This window comes from Lissotriton helveticus, chromosome 9, assembly GCF_964261635.1.
Source record: "Lissotriton helveticus chromosome 9, aLisHel1.1, whole genome shotgun sequence".
Taxonomy (NCBI): domain Eukaryota; kingdom Metazoa; phylum Chordata; class Amphibia; order Caudata; family Salamandridae; genus Lissotriton; species Lissotriton helveticus.
The window spans coordinates 130,489,094-130,503,327 of record NC_136070.1 but is presented as its reverse complement, the minus strand read 5'-3'; the positions used below and the strand labels follow the sequence as shown (position 1 = coordinate 130,503,327).

Sequence of the window (14,234 nt, the reverse complement as noted above, 5' to 3'; positions counted from 1 at the left end):
ATCAGGTCTGACAGACCATGTATTCTGTGGATGAGAGAAGAGCAGGCCAAGGGTGAGGAATGATCGTATTTACTGGCCAGCAGCAGGGTCAGTGTTCGCTGACTTAACTCATTCGCCGCGCGGCAAATTCCACTGCTGTGCGAGGCGGGGTGGGGCGGGGCTGGATGTGGCGCCCAGGTACCCAGGACGACTCCCGGCAGTCATAAAGCATAGTGGGCGTGTGCTCATGACGGCCGGGAGCCGTCCGAACTCCGCCCACGAATTAATTTGCCCGCACAGGCGGGGAATTAACCGCGTGTGGGCGGAGCAGTAACAGTCGGACGGCTCCCGGCTGTCATGAGCACACGTCTTCTGTGATTCATGACAGCCGGGAGCCGTCATGAGCATCGATGAGGTTAAAAGCTGCTCTTGGTTATCCATTGGTTTCTGCTGTTCTGTATGTATGTTACCTGATGTGAAATTGATATTAGTATTCTATGAATCGACGGAGTGATCAGTTTAGGGAAAGGATAGATGTGGATGAACGTCAATGTGCGGAGCAGAGGGATCTAGATAATTTCCAACATCTGGGTGCCCAGTCAGGGCACCTAGGAGGGGAGGTTGGAAGGCACAAGAAGGTTGTGTCAGCAATGTTCCATGGTCCCCCTCCAATACAGATGAGTTCTTAGGATAGCCCGTCCAGCATCTAATAATCCTGGGATACAGTCAGTCACAAATAAGATACCCCTTACATATGGCTTGCATTGCTTCAGCCCTAGGGCCTATTCTGTGCCACTTCATTGCAGACAAAAAAGCATGATGCATATTCTGACATCTGTACTTCACATCCCATGATGCTGCACCTAGGTTCACATAAAAAGGAGAGCAGCACTGATGAGAAGTGTTGGGGCCTCCCATAAAGAAACCATGGCAGCCCTACATCTAAATGCTGATAGTGGATAAAGGTCATGCCACTTTGTGAAATGCGCTGGTAATTTTTTCTTGATCCTGTGGGCCATGTCTGGACACAAAAACACAGCCCACACACTTGCCCTTTCAAACTGGACCCTCTGGCCTTACCAGAGTTCCAGGCGGTCTGAAATTCTAATCCAACTCTGACTACTCCCTTCAATCCTTTACAAAAATTCACAAATTGGAAGGGGTCCATTGAAGGTATAGAGAGGACGCTTTTCCCTTAACAAATGTGTTACCAGCCCAGCTTGGGAGTCGTAACTTATCAATGCTTTTCAACGCGTACTGAAGGGAGTTACAGTTGAAAAACATTGAAATATTCGATACCGAGTTATTTGGAGAGGACGCCCAAAGACTCCCCTTCCAAATATCAAATTGGTATCCAGTCACAATCACATTGGGAACTGTCAATCAATCAATCAATCAAAGCACTTATATAGCGCACTACTCACCCGGAGGGTCTCAAGGCGCTGGGGGGGAGAGGGTACGCTACTGCTCGAACAGCCAGGTCTTGAGCTGCTTCCTGAAGGCGAGGTGGTCCTGGGTCAGGCGGAGGTGGGTCGGAAGGGAGTTCCAAGTCTTGGCGGCTAGGTAGGAGAAGGACCTTCCTCCTGTGGTGGCTCTTCGGATGCGGGGGACGGCGGCGAGGGCGTGGCTGGTCGATCGAAGTTGGCGTTTGGGAGCGTAGAAGTTGAGGCGGCTGTTGAGGTATCCTGGGCCTTGGTTGTGTAGGGCTTTGTGTGCGTGGGTGAGGAGCTGGAAGGTGATTCTTTTGTTGACCGGGAGCCAGTGCAGGTCTCTCAGGTGTCCGGAGATGTGGCTGCGGCGGGGGATGTCCAGGATGAGTCGTGCTGAGGTGTTCTGGATCTGCTGGAGTTTCTTCTGGAGTTTGGTGGTGGTTCCGGCGTAGAGGGAGTTGCCGTAGTCCAGACGGCTGGTGACGAGGGCCTGTAAATGTGTAAATGTATGAAACTTATATAGCGCAGGACTTACCCTGGGGCATCTCCGCGCTTGCTTAGGGAACCCGTCCTGGTATTCCCCTGTGAGAAACCCCGGCAGGGTATCCACAAGGTGAAAGCCAGGCATCCCGCCGCGAGGGGCCGATGTGGAGATTAAGCAAGCTATTGCCCAGAGTCGCAGAGTGTGACCCCGTGAGTCGAGTAGGCACCGGAGCGAGAATTGGCGAGACCGTGGAATTAATGAGCCCGAGACCCCCCGAGGCGGGGAATCGAACCCTGGTCCACGGTCGATCTCAGATTCCGGGTCTGCCGCCTCTAACCACTGAGCCACACTTCTCCACTAGTGACCTGGGTGACCGTCTTTCTGGTCTCGGTGGGGATCCACCGGAAGATCTTACGTAGCATGCACAGGATGTTGAAGCACGACGAGGAGACGGCGTTGACCTGTCTGGTCATGGACAGGGAGGAGTCCAGGATGAAGCCCAGGTTGCGTGCGTGGTCTGTGGGTTTGGGTGCGCTGCCCAGGGCGGGGGGCCACCTGGAGTCATCCCAGGCGGAGGGTGATGATCCCAGGATGAGGACTTCCGTCTTGTCCGAGTTCAGTTTCAGGCGGCTGTTCGACATCCATTTGGCTACGTCTGTCATCCCTTCGTGCAGGTTGGCTCTGGCTGTGGCGGGGTTGTTGGTGAGGGAGAGGATCAGCTGGGTGTCGTCGGCGTAGGAGATGATGTTGAGGTTGTGCTGGCGTGCGATGGCTGCGAGGGGGCTCATGTAGACGTTGAAGAGTGTTGGGCTGAGCGAGGAGCCTTGAGGAACGCCGCAGATGACTTCGGTGGCCTCCGATCTGAACGGGGGGAGGCGGACTCTCTGTGTTCTTCCGGCGAGGAAGGAGGTGATCCACTCCAGTGCCTTCTCCTGGATTCCGACGTTGCTGAGGCGCTGTACTAGGGTACGGTGGCAGACAGTGTCGAAGGCCGTGGAGAGGTCCAGGAGGATGAGGGCCGCTGTTTCTCCGTTGTCGAGCAGGGCTCGGATGTCATCGGTAGCTGCGATCAGGGCGGTCTCGGTGCTGTGGTTGGCCCGGAAGCCAGACTGCGAGAGGTCGAGGGAACCGTTCGTCTCGAGGAAGGCGGCCAGTTGCTTGTTGACGGTCTTCTCGATGACTTTTGCCGGAAACGGGAGCAGCGAGATGGGGCGGTAGTTCTTGAGGTCGGTGGGGTCGGCTGATGGTTTCTTAAGTAGAGGGCTGAGTTCGGCGTGCTTCCAGCTCTCCGGGAAGGACACGGTGTCGAAGGAGGTGTTGATGATGTCCCGCAGGTGGGGTGCGATGACAGCGTCGGCTTTGTTGAAGACGTGGTGAGGGCAGGGGTCTGTCGGAGATCCGGAGTGGATGGAGCTCATCGTGTGGACGGTGTCTTCGGTGCTGATCGGGGTCCAGGCGCGGAGGGTGGTGGTGGGGGGCGGTGGTTCGGTCGTGGCGTGCGTCGGTTGAGTGCTGAAGCTGTTGTGTATGTCCGCGATCTTGTTGTGGAAGTAGGAGGCGAGGGAGTTGCAGAGGTCTTGCGAAGGGGTGATGTTGTTGTTTCCGGCGTTGGGGTTGGAGAGCTCTTTCACGATGTTGAAGAGTTCCTTGCTGTTGTGTGCGTTGTTGTCCAGTCGTTCCTTGAATGCGGTTTTCTTGGTGGCGTGGATCAGTTGGTGGTGTTTTCGGGTGGCGAGCTTGAGGGCTGTCATGTTGTCTGGTGTTGGGTTTCTGCGCCAGGTTTTCTCGAGTGCTCTGCAGTTCTTCTTGGAGCTCTTGAGTTCGTAGTTAAACCATGGGGCTTTCTTGCTGCCGGGTATGCTGGGCGGGGTCTTCAGAGGGGCGAGTTCGTCTGCGCAGTCGCTGATCCATTTTGTGAGGTTGGTGGCCGCTTGGCTGGGGTTCGTTGTGCTGGTGGGAGGGTTCTTGCTCAGGGAAGTAGAGAGCTGGTCTGCAGTGATCTTGTTCCAGCTTCTGCGGGGGGCCTGTATCTGGTGATGGAGGAGCGTGGTCCTTCTGAAGCTGAAGTGGACGCAGCTGTGGTCCGTCCAGTGGAGTCCCGTGGCGTGGCTGAAGGCGATGTCCTTGCTGGAAGAGAAGACCGGGTCGAGCGTGTGTCCGGCGTAGTGGGTGGGGGTGTTGACCAGCTGCTTGAGTCCGAGGTTGGCGAGGTTGTCCAGCAGGGTGGTGGTGTTGTGGTCGTTGTTGTTCTCCAGGTGGAAGTTGAGGTCCCCGAGGAGGATGTAGTCAGCGGAGAGGAGGGCATGTGGGCTGATGAAGTCGGCGATGTCTTCGCTGAATTGTGTGCGTGGTCCTGGGGGTGTGTAGATTGTAGACTGTCCTTTGGAGAATCTATTTTTGTAGACGCAAACTCCACTCCACTGCAGAGTGTTTGCAACTGAAACAATTGACCGCACATCTGCCCCTATCTCCCTGTCTTTGTTTATCTTTTTGCTTCTTCTCAACACTTATAGGTTCCTTGTCACATGGATGATGGGAACTAGACCTCTGGGATTAGTGCTCATTAAGCAATCTCTTCTGCTGCCATGACAAGAAAATGTAGGAAGAACAGAATAATATGTTGAAATAAAGCAACAGAATCTGCAGTAAGTCACTATCACTCGTGAAATAAGCCTTGCCAGGGAAAACAACTCACCTCTGATGATTAAGGAATTTTACAGCTTCCTGTTGTGACGGCAGACACACCTATGAATGAAGAGCAGGTATTGTCCTCTTACTTGCAAGTACATTTATTGGGGGGTTAATACAGTTAATTTAAAACTACAGTGTTCACCATCTAACCTTGGTCACTGCCAGGCCCATTCAGAGAGAGGGGACATCAACATAGGCTGTCCAGGCACCCCGAGGAATTGCTCAGCCATAGCCAAAGCTATCAGTCATTAAATGCTGGGTGTGGCCGAGGGCCATGTCTTGTGCCTCCAAATGAACACCATGTGGGCTCTGCCCATGGGCCACAGTCCACACCCTTCACCTCCCCCACTGAACAGACATTTTCTGGCCACTGGGTGAAGTGTGTGATCTCCAGATGCACACTGCCTTCCATCGCTATGCCCACAAACACACAGTGGCAGCCTTAGACTGTGCTCAGCTTGTGTTGGCCCTTCTGACTGGTTTATACATTCTGAAAGTAAACCTTTTCTGACTTCCTGAAATGCTGACAAATTATTCATCCTCATGGTACAAATGGAAAAAAGGGACAGATTTTCATCCCAACTTTTGAAGCAGCAGTAAAAAGGACTGAGATTAGGGGTTTAGGGATGGATTAAAGATTGATAAAGTGAGGGGTGAAGAAGGGTAACATTTACTAGAATTCACCGTGTTTTAGTTGTATATTCTCGTTTCTGTAGGGTGAACACATGGAGCTATCTTTTTTGGCCATGTATGTACAAAATTGTCAGGTTCTCAATTTCACCTTCTCTGCAGTAGCGGCTCATTCATAAGGGCGTTTGGGCATGTGCGCATTGCCCTTTCACCTGGGAGCTTCCACATGAATTCTGATAATGGCACTATTGTCTTTAATTTATATTTCTCCTCAGTCATTTGCAAACATTCATAAAACATTCTGCAGAATGTGCCACAAATCTGCAATACAGTTGCTTACTGCAGGAGGTGTGGTCATCCTCTTATAAAACCTAGGTAGATGGCAGGGCTATCGTGACCTGTCAAGGCAAGAGCCGTGGCCAGCCCAATCTAACATGCACTTTAAAAGGCTTCTGAACATGCGCTGTATTAAATAACATGGGGTTCAGAAACAGCAGGTCCCTGGTTTCCAAAAGAGCCCTGTGTTGACCTGCCCAAGCCAATCTCAACACTGCTCTCAGACACTTTACGCATACTCTGATACTCTGGGGCATATTATCAAGGGGGTTTATCTCCACTTTTTTGGCTTTAAAAGCTAGGAAAGCGGAGATAAAATGATCTGCCTATTACCTAGCTGTCGCTAACACAAGTTAGCGACAGCTAGTAGGAGATAGCGACCATCTTGGGCCCCACTTTGCATGTCAGTGATATTTATCACTAATGACATGCAAAGTGGGCGTGCCAAGATGTTAGCGACTGGAAACAGTCGCTAACATCGCTATCTCCTATTACCAACTTTTGGAGATATTCGCGCTAAGCGCGAATATCTCCAAAAGCTAACACCTGCCCTGAGCAGTTCTTAGCCACATTATCCAATGGGAGGTGGATAACATGGCTAAGAGCATTAGCTCGGTAATGCATGAATATCGCGGACTTTTCAGCGATATTCATGCATTGCGGCTGTTTTTTATCGCATTTGCGATAAACCTTGGTAATACCAAGGTTTATCTGCGATAAAAATCGCCGCAGCTCAGTGGTAAAATTTTGTCTCTAACCAAGCAATAGCGATAATTATCGCTATTGCTTGGTAATATGCCCCTCTGTTTTTTTAAGAGAGGTGTTGGGATTAGTTGGGCTGCGTCGACAGGAAGCAAATTGCAGACATGCAGAAGAGGACCCGGTGTAACAGCCATGGCATTCGGGGTGCTGAGAAAGGGCACATCCTGAGCATAGTAGAGTGAGAACAGCACTGAGAGGTCATTGCAGGAGTACCTGGAAGACAGAATATGCATGGAGTCCTTCTCAAATAGTAAATAGCAAGGATGATCAACATCATGGGCTGTGGAGTCACTGTCCCAGAAACAATCATTTAGTTGACAGTGATTCATTATAATGTGTTTGTATCCACCAGTCTTGAAGCATCAGTCTATACGAGCATTAAGAACAGCTGCATGTTTGTGGCCAGGAGGCCTTGCTTAACACTGACGGTGTTCAGGTGTGTGAAGGGTACTTGTTGTGTTGGATATATGTCTACATATATCTAGCACAAAAAGTACCACAATGCCAGCCAGATGAGCTGCTCAGCCTCTGTCTCTCCACACACACAGACATTTATAGAGCCCTGAACAACCCAATTCTGATTTTCCTAATACTCCAGTAAGCCAGCAGAACAAGACATCCAAAGTTCTTACTGATCACCACTGTACTGATGTGTAACATAGTATTCATGTAAATATCAATGAGGACTAGCTGGTTAAGAGGGATTTAAGATACTCAGATGGGTACGTCAAGGAGCAACAAAAGAGAAACAAAGGATAAGGGAAAGCACTGTTTTCCTTATAAAGCCCTCACCCACCGACCTAGTCGGTGGCATGCTTCATCATCGGGCCCACCACAGTGGCACTGAATGTGCCCCGGGTGTGCTTCAACGCCAGGTGACTGCGGAGCTGGTATGTTGCTGAGTGTGCAGTGAGAAGAGTGAGAAAGGTGAAGTTTTTTTAAAAGCTATACAAGAAATCCCAGCACCCGAGGGTTGCTTAACTTTAATGGACTGGGCTTCTGTTAGCGGTTAAAAAGGCAAGAAGACGTAGAATGGAGTACTAGTTATGACCTCCAACGTCTAGTGCGGTCTACATGTTTCAGCCAGTGCCTTGTGGATTTAAAGCTGGCTTTCCTCAGGACCATTTGATATGTGAATAAGTGCAATAAAAACAAAAATAAACCAGCTAGTCCTCATTGATATTTACATATATTATGTGAGAAAGGTGAAGTTTTTTTAAAAGCTATACAAGAAATCCCAGCACCCGAGGGTTGCTTAACTTTAATGGACTGGGCTTCTGTTAGCGGTTAAAAAGGCAAGAAGACGTAGAATGGAGTACTAGTTATGACCTCCAACGTCTAGTGCGGTCTACATGTTACAGCCAGTGCCTTGTGGATTTAAAGCTGGCTTTCCTCAGGACCATTTGATATGTGAATAAGTGCAATAAAAACAAAAATAAATTTTAAGTGGTGTTTGGTTTTTGGCTATGTGTAGCGCACGCTAAGGCGCTGTAGCTGCTAGAGGGGATTCCCTCAAGCTTGATCTGTTTTATCTTGTAAAAAGCTTCAAGGGTCGCCTGGCAGAGAAAGAGACCGAGTAGTTCGGTCTGGTTCCTCCTTGGACCTATTCGTCCTTCCGCGGCACCCGGGTGCCGAACTACTCGGTCTCTTTCTCTGCCAGGCGACCCTTGAAGCTTTTTACAAGATAAAACAGATCAAGCTTGAGGGAATCCCCTCTAACAGCTACAGCGCCTTAGCGTGCGCTACACATAGCCAAAAACCAAACACCACTTAAAATTTAGTTTTATTTTTATTGCACTTATTCACATATCAAATGGTCCTGAGGAAAGCCAGCTTTAAATCCACAAGGCACTGGCTGTAACATGTAGACCGCACTAGACGTTGGAGGTCATAACTAGTACTCCATTCTACGTCTTCTTGCCTTTTTAACCGCTAACAGAAGCCCAGTCCATTAAAGTTAAGCAACCCTCGGGTGCTGGGATTTCTTGTATAGCTTTAAAAAAAACTTCACCTTTCTCACTCTTCTCACAGCACACTCAGCAACATACCAGCTCCGCAGTCACCTGGCGTTGAAGCACACCCGGGGCACATTCGATGCCACTGTGGTGGGCCCGATGATGAAGCATGCCACCGACTAGGTCGGTGGGTGAGGGCTTTATAAGGAAAACAGTGCTGTTCCTTATCCTTTGTTTATCCTTTGTTGCTCCTTGACGTACCCATCTGAGTATCTTAAATCCCTCTTAACCAGCTAGTCCTCATTGATATTTACATATATTATCCAGGGGATTCGGTCTAGCCTATCTAGTCCTCTCTCTCTTATTGATCTTAGCAGTAACATAGTATTCAGCCATCTGCAGTGCTCTGGTCTCTTTTTCTGTTTTACAATGACATTCAAGTTAACAGCAATAAAAAGAAAGAAATCATGTTAAAAAACAAACAGAAAATCACTCCTATCTACTCGAGTTCCACGGATGACATCAATTAAATAACTTAACTGAAGTTAACCATTCCAGCTGTAAGGAGGATACGGTGCACAGCATGAGCACAGGAAACCAGAATGCAACAGCGGGTGGATTGGTATCCATCTATTCCTTTGCAAGAACTAGGCAAACAATTGTAATACAGACTTGATATTATTACTTGATGTACTGTTGGGCATATCACAATTATGTGGTGCAAATTGGGCTCCAAATGTTTGTGACCTGCCTAGCATTTTGTGATGTAGCAATCAGTCACATCACAAAATGGTTATTCAGTGCCCTGCAAATGGCATCATGGATATAGGCTTGCAAGAGACAGTTGACCTACATCGCTTGAAAACATTTTTTGAAGTAGCCTGTGTCTATCAAAGGTATGGGTGCTGCTCTAAAAGAAGTTTTCAGGAAGGGAAGACATCAGGGTGGCATGCAGTAGAAATCAACACAACTAAGACAAAAAAACGATGACTATGGGAAATGGCATCGGCACCCCATTGAGGATTAAGTCAAATGACGTAACCCCTGAGGAAGTCAGCAGCTACAAATACCTGGGCTGTATTATAGATAAAAAGCTAAATTTCATGATGCATAAACAATACTTGGTGAAAAAAGCAAGGCGCTGACATACGCCTTTTGTGAGCTAGCCAAAAATCTGGACAGGCCCTTCTTTAAATCATTATTAGCCATTATCATAGCGAAATTACTGCCATCAGGTACTCTTGCGGGAAAGATTCCTCTACCTTGGAGAAAATACAGATAAATACTTTTTTGTCCTCCCTCAGAGTGCCTCTCCCATGCAAGTACAACTGGAATTCGGTCTCATGAAACAAAGCATTGCACAAAGATGTACCACCATCAGAACATGGCACAAAATACAGAGTAACCAAGACAGCTTATTAGTTAGTGCGTTATGGCAGTCAATGGATAATGACAATGATTTAACATACAGCAAATACCTGTGGTCCTCGCTACTAGAAACTCCTTCCTCCTTCCTCCCCTCCTTTCCTATAAATTCTCTCAACCTCGTTGTTTGTTTACTGTACCTTACTACGCTATTGAAACTGATGTAATTTGTAACGCAATGTTCCTCTGTTATAGCGCTCTGATACCTAGGGGTCGAGCCAATGCTTTATAATCCTTTTGATATATCTTTTTATGCAACGTTCCCCTGTTTATGCGCTCTGATACCTTCGGGTCTAGATAGCTCTATATAACCTTTGCAAATCGAATGAACTACAAACTTTTTTTCTTGAACGCTGAGATCTGAGCAACCAGGCTGATGACCGGTGGAGCTGCTTGACAGCTAATGAGGAGATTGGCCCTGGTTTCCCCCTTGACCGTCACCTACCCAGCTAGACATTGGACCTTGTTCCTCCTCATTTCCCCGCTATTACTCCTACCTCCCCTCCCTCCTACAAATTATTGAAACATTGTTTATGTGTACTGTACCTTACTATGCCCTTGTCTCTGATGTAATTTGTAAAGCAACGATCCAAAATGTAAAGCGCTCTGATACCCTCTTGCATCAAGTTCGCGATATATAAAACTTTATAAATAAATAAACCTATGGGACCTAAATTTACCATAATCCACATTCTGCTGAGCCATCAACACAGTAGCTCAATTGCATTCCCTCCATAAAGACAAGTATAAAAAATGAACCTCACGGTCACATGCCTGGATGGTAGTCCAATCCTACATTAGTTTAACCCCTTCCATGCTGGCGACGGAACCGCTCCGTCACCAGCCTCGGTCGCACTGTGCTGGTGATGGAGCGGTTCCGTCGTGGCCCGCTCGGCGCACCTGCGCGGCGCTGATTTCCCGCCTGCGCAGCGCGTTCTATTGAGTGGGCGGGGCCGCGACGGAACCGCTCCGTCACAAGCACAGCGCGCCCGAGGCTTGTGACGGAGCGGTTCCATCACAAGCATGGGAGCGCCGTGCTGCCCCCTTCCCCCTAGCGCTGCGGCAGAATTGCCGCAGCAGCGAAGGTGTTAAAACTAGCAGAATACCTCAGTGCGACATATCCAGCATATCGAAAAAGAAAGCTGTTGGCCCTTAGATTCGGAGTCTGCCATCCTCGGCTGACCAACCCATATGGAGATACAAAGGTTCAAGATCGTGCAGACTTTGTGATGCTCTGAAGGAAGACATAATCCACCTAATTTGCCTTTGCCCGGCCTTAAAGCAGCCCCAAACTCCATTACTGAAATCTGCATTCAATGAACTGGGGATTTGAACATGCTGGATGGCAATAATTAGGAGCCCCCACGGATCCCAAGATTAATTGCAAATTGCTGACATTTTTGGCAATGCATGAGAAACAAATCAGCCCTGCTGGATTTACTAGAATATAACACAGCTCCTGAGACACCTAGGCCGTTCAGCCATAGAAACACTACCTCTCAAACATAAAAACAATAGTGGTATGAATAGGTTATTTTAGTCAAAGGATCACCTTTAGAAAACTAGCAACAGCTTTAAACAATTCATAGGGTATAATGTGATCACTTCTAATCACGTATGTATAGCATTACTCACTTGACAACTGAAGGTTAATCTTTGTAACCCATACATTAGGCAGCCTGGAAACAGCCTGGGAACAATGATACCACTATAAATACAAGCCCAGCGAACATTACTAGAGAAAGTGGGGAACCTAGGCTGCCATAGCAGCATAAACAATGCAAAGTAGAAACAGCATGCACAATGGCACTTCACTTATTCTAATTACGATTGATTTTAGAACACTTGGCACCTTATAATGAATTTTAAATAGTAAATACAGTGTCAATTTTATTCATTGCGTTTTGCATGCCTCATGACATTTTTGTATGTAATATTATTGTGATGGTTTTTATCAACTTATAACAATAAAAAAGATTGAATTGCATTGCATGCCAGATTATTACACTTGCTGCATATTTTCACATGTTACATTTGAAGTGCACTTTCGTAAGATTCCTCAGTGGGTTATTTGGTGGCAGCAGACAGATGTGTGTCATGTAACAATCACAGTAAAATAGAGCAAGTTGTCAATGTGCAGAAAGCGGGATCTACTTTACTCTGCAAGTCAGGTAATGTGGCTACTGCACACATTTACTTGTAACATGCAACATAGTATAGTTATGTATTGAGCTTGTTGGACAGATCTGTGCGTAACATGAACATCACTGATTTTAATTCCTGCAGAATCAGTCTAGCCTTTCACCAATCTGAAGTCAAGAGTCAACCAAATTTATACATATCTAGGACGGGCATCCCAATTACTGAAAATGTAGTGTAGGAGGCCAAACATAAACTAGACCTGTCCTGCTTCACTACCTTCTAGCTTTACATTTTCTTCTTCTATGGGTTCTGACCAGTGTATTTAGAGAATCAGAATAAAACAGTCAATTTCTAAATATCTATTTCCAGTCTTACCATTTTCGGTCTGTGCTCCCTCCTCTGTTTTTAACATATTTTTCTCCCTAACCCCTGATCACTTTCTCTGATAGATGTCAAAGGTAATTCCAGCCATGTGCTCTACAATTACGCCTTGAATTTTCCCCATAAGGAAAGACATTTTTCATATATGTGTGTATCTCTGCTGCATTAGGTTATCTTGAAGAATGCTTATTTAGTACTTTTTTTAGTTGTGGCAGAACATGCATTAGTCAATTTGGTCCTGAATTTGAGATGGGTAGTAATGTGAAAAACTCTTATTTGTGGAGGAAGTGGTACATCAGTTTTGGAGGGTTTACCAGGAGTAGTGAATCCTCTGGCGGAATTATTTCCACTGCAGTATGGCGGGGTCCTTCTGCCAGTGCATTCTCCATGGATAAATAATCATTCAACAGAGAGTTTACCACTCCCTCCACAAGATGGGAGATTTTCCATTTCCATCTCTAAATCAGACCTTCTTACTACTGGGGCATCTGTTTTGTTGTTTACAAATGTAAAACCATATTTAATAACAGTGTGTTTAATTTCTTTTTTTTTTTCCTTATAAACTTAACTCTTGCAGACCTTGAAGAAAATTGGCATGATGTGCAACAGCAACGTAAAGCCATTTTAAATTATACATGCACAAAGTTCAGACTCTACCGCCATAATGGCATTCTGGATCCAAGTGTTGCCAAGATGCTGTATGTGGAACACACACACAAATTTATATACTGTGAGGTGCCTAAAGTAGGCTGCACCAGTTGGAAACGGATCCTTCTTCTCCTCAAGATGAATTTGAGTAGGGATTTCTCTGAGTTGTCACAAGAAGCTGTGCACTCAGCCAGACTGTACACAAAACTGAGCTCGTACTCTCCTGGCAAGCAGAGGCAACTGCTCAACAATTACACCAAGGTGATGTTCAGTCGGCAACCCTTCGAGAGATTAGTTTCCGCATATCGTGATAAGTTCCTTCTCAATCGGACAGATCAATACTACATAAAGTCGATTGCCGGCTTCATTAAATCAAAATTCAGAAAATCCAATGACTCTAAACGACCTGTGACCTTCATTGAGTTTGTCCGCTTTATCTTTCAAGAGAATCCAAAGCACAGTGACATTCATTGGAGACCAATGTCGCTCCTCTGTGACCCCTGCAATATTCGTTATGATATCATAGGAAAATTTGAGAAGCTGAAACAAGAGTCTAATCGTGTACTTATGGACATTGGAGCTCCTAAAGAGTTTTATTACCCTCATATTATAGAACATGCAACAGACACTGATGATGAGGCCACAAAGACATATTTCAGAAACCTGACCAGCGACCACCTGCAAGGCCTTGTTAATAGATATTACCTGGACTTCAAACTGTTCGGCTACCCTGTCTTCTAAAACAAAAGGGGCTTGTAAACAGTAATGGCAGATATCGTTTATATTCGGAGTCACTGAGCTCAAAATTGTGAAAGGTTTATGCATATACATAATACTTACCTCTTCAGTTTGCAGGTGCTGAACTTAAGTGGGTTTCTGTAGAATCTGCATATTCAATTTGGATAGCTGTACTGTTTCCTGTGTGTAGTGTTTTGACAGGCAAGTATTGTGTGTTCTAGTGTTCTACTCTAGGCGCAAGGCGACCGGGGCGGAAAAGCGGCGGACGGTCTTTCCGTCCGCCGAGGTCCCCCCCGCCATACTAATATGGCGGGGGGGAAAACGTGAGTGTGTGGCGGGCGGATTGCCCCCGCCAGGCTGGCGGTGGCCACCGCCAGCCTGCCGGGGGCAATCCGCCCACCATCATAATGAGCCCCTAAGTCATGCATCAATTATTTCACCATTAATCTATGTGATTATTTTCCTCTGTATTTTGGATGACATTCATCCTTGTGATTGGCACACAAATGTTTCTCATTGGTTTCAAAATATTGGGGATCCCAGCCCTATTTATACATTTTAGAAATGATCCAGCGCTGAAAGGGATATCTCCTGATAATTTAAAGTACTAACCTATGCTGATGATATGTTGCT

The 14,234-nt window shown here is 46.9% G+C and overlaps 1 pseudogene; it reads left to right on the top strand.

Moving 5' to 3' along the window:
• The first annotated feature begins 12,796 nt into the window (after positions 1-12,796).
• On the top strand, positions 12,797-13,809 carry LOC144782657 (carbohydrate sulfotransferase 9 pseudogene; annotated as a pseudogene).
• The last annotated feature ends 425 nt before the right edge of the window (positions 13,810-14,234 follow it).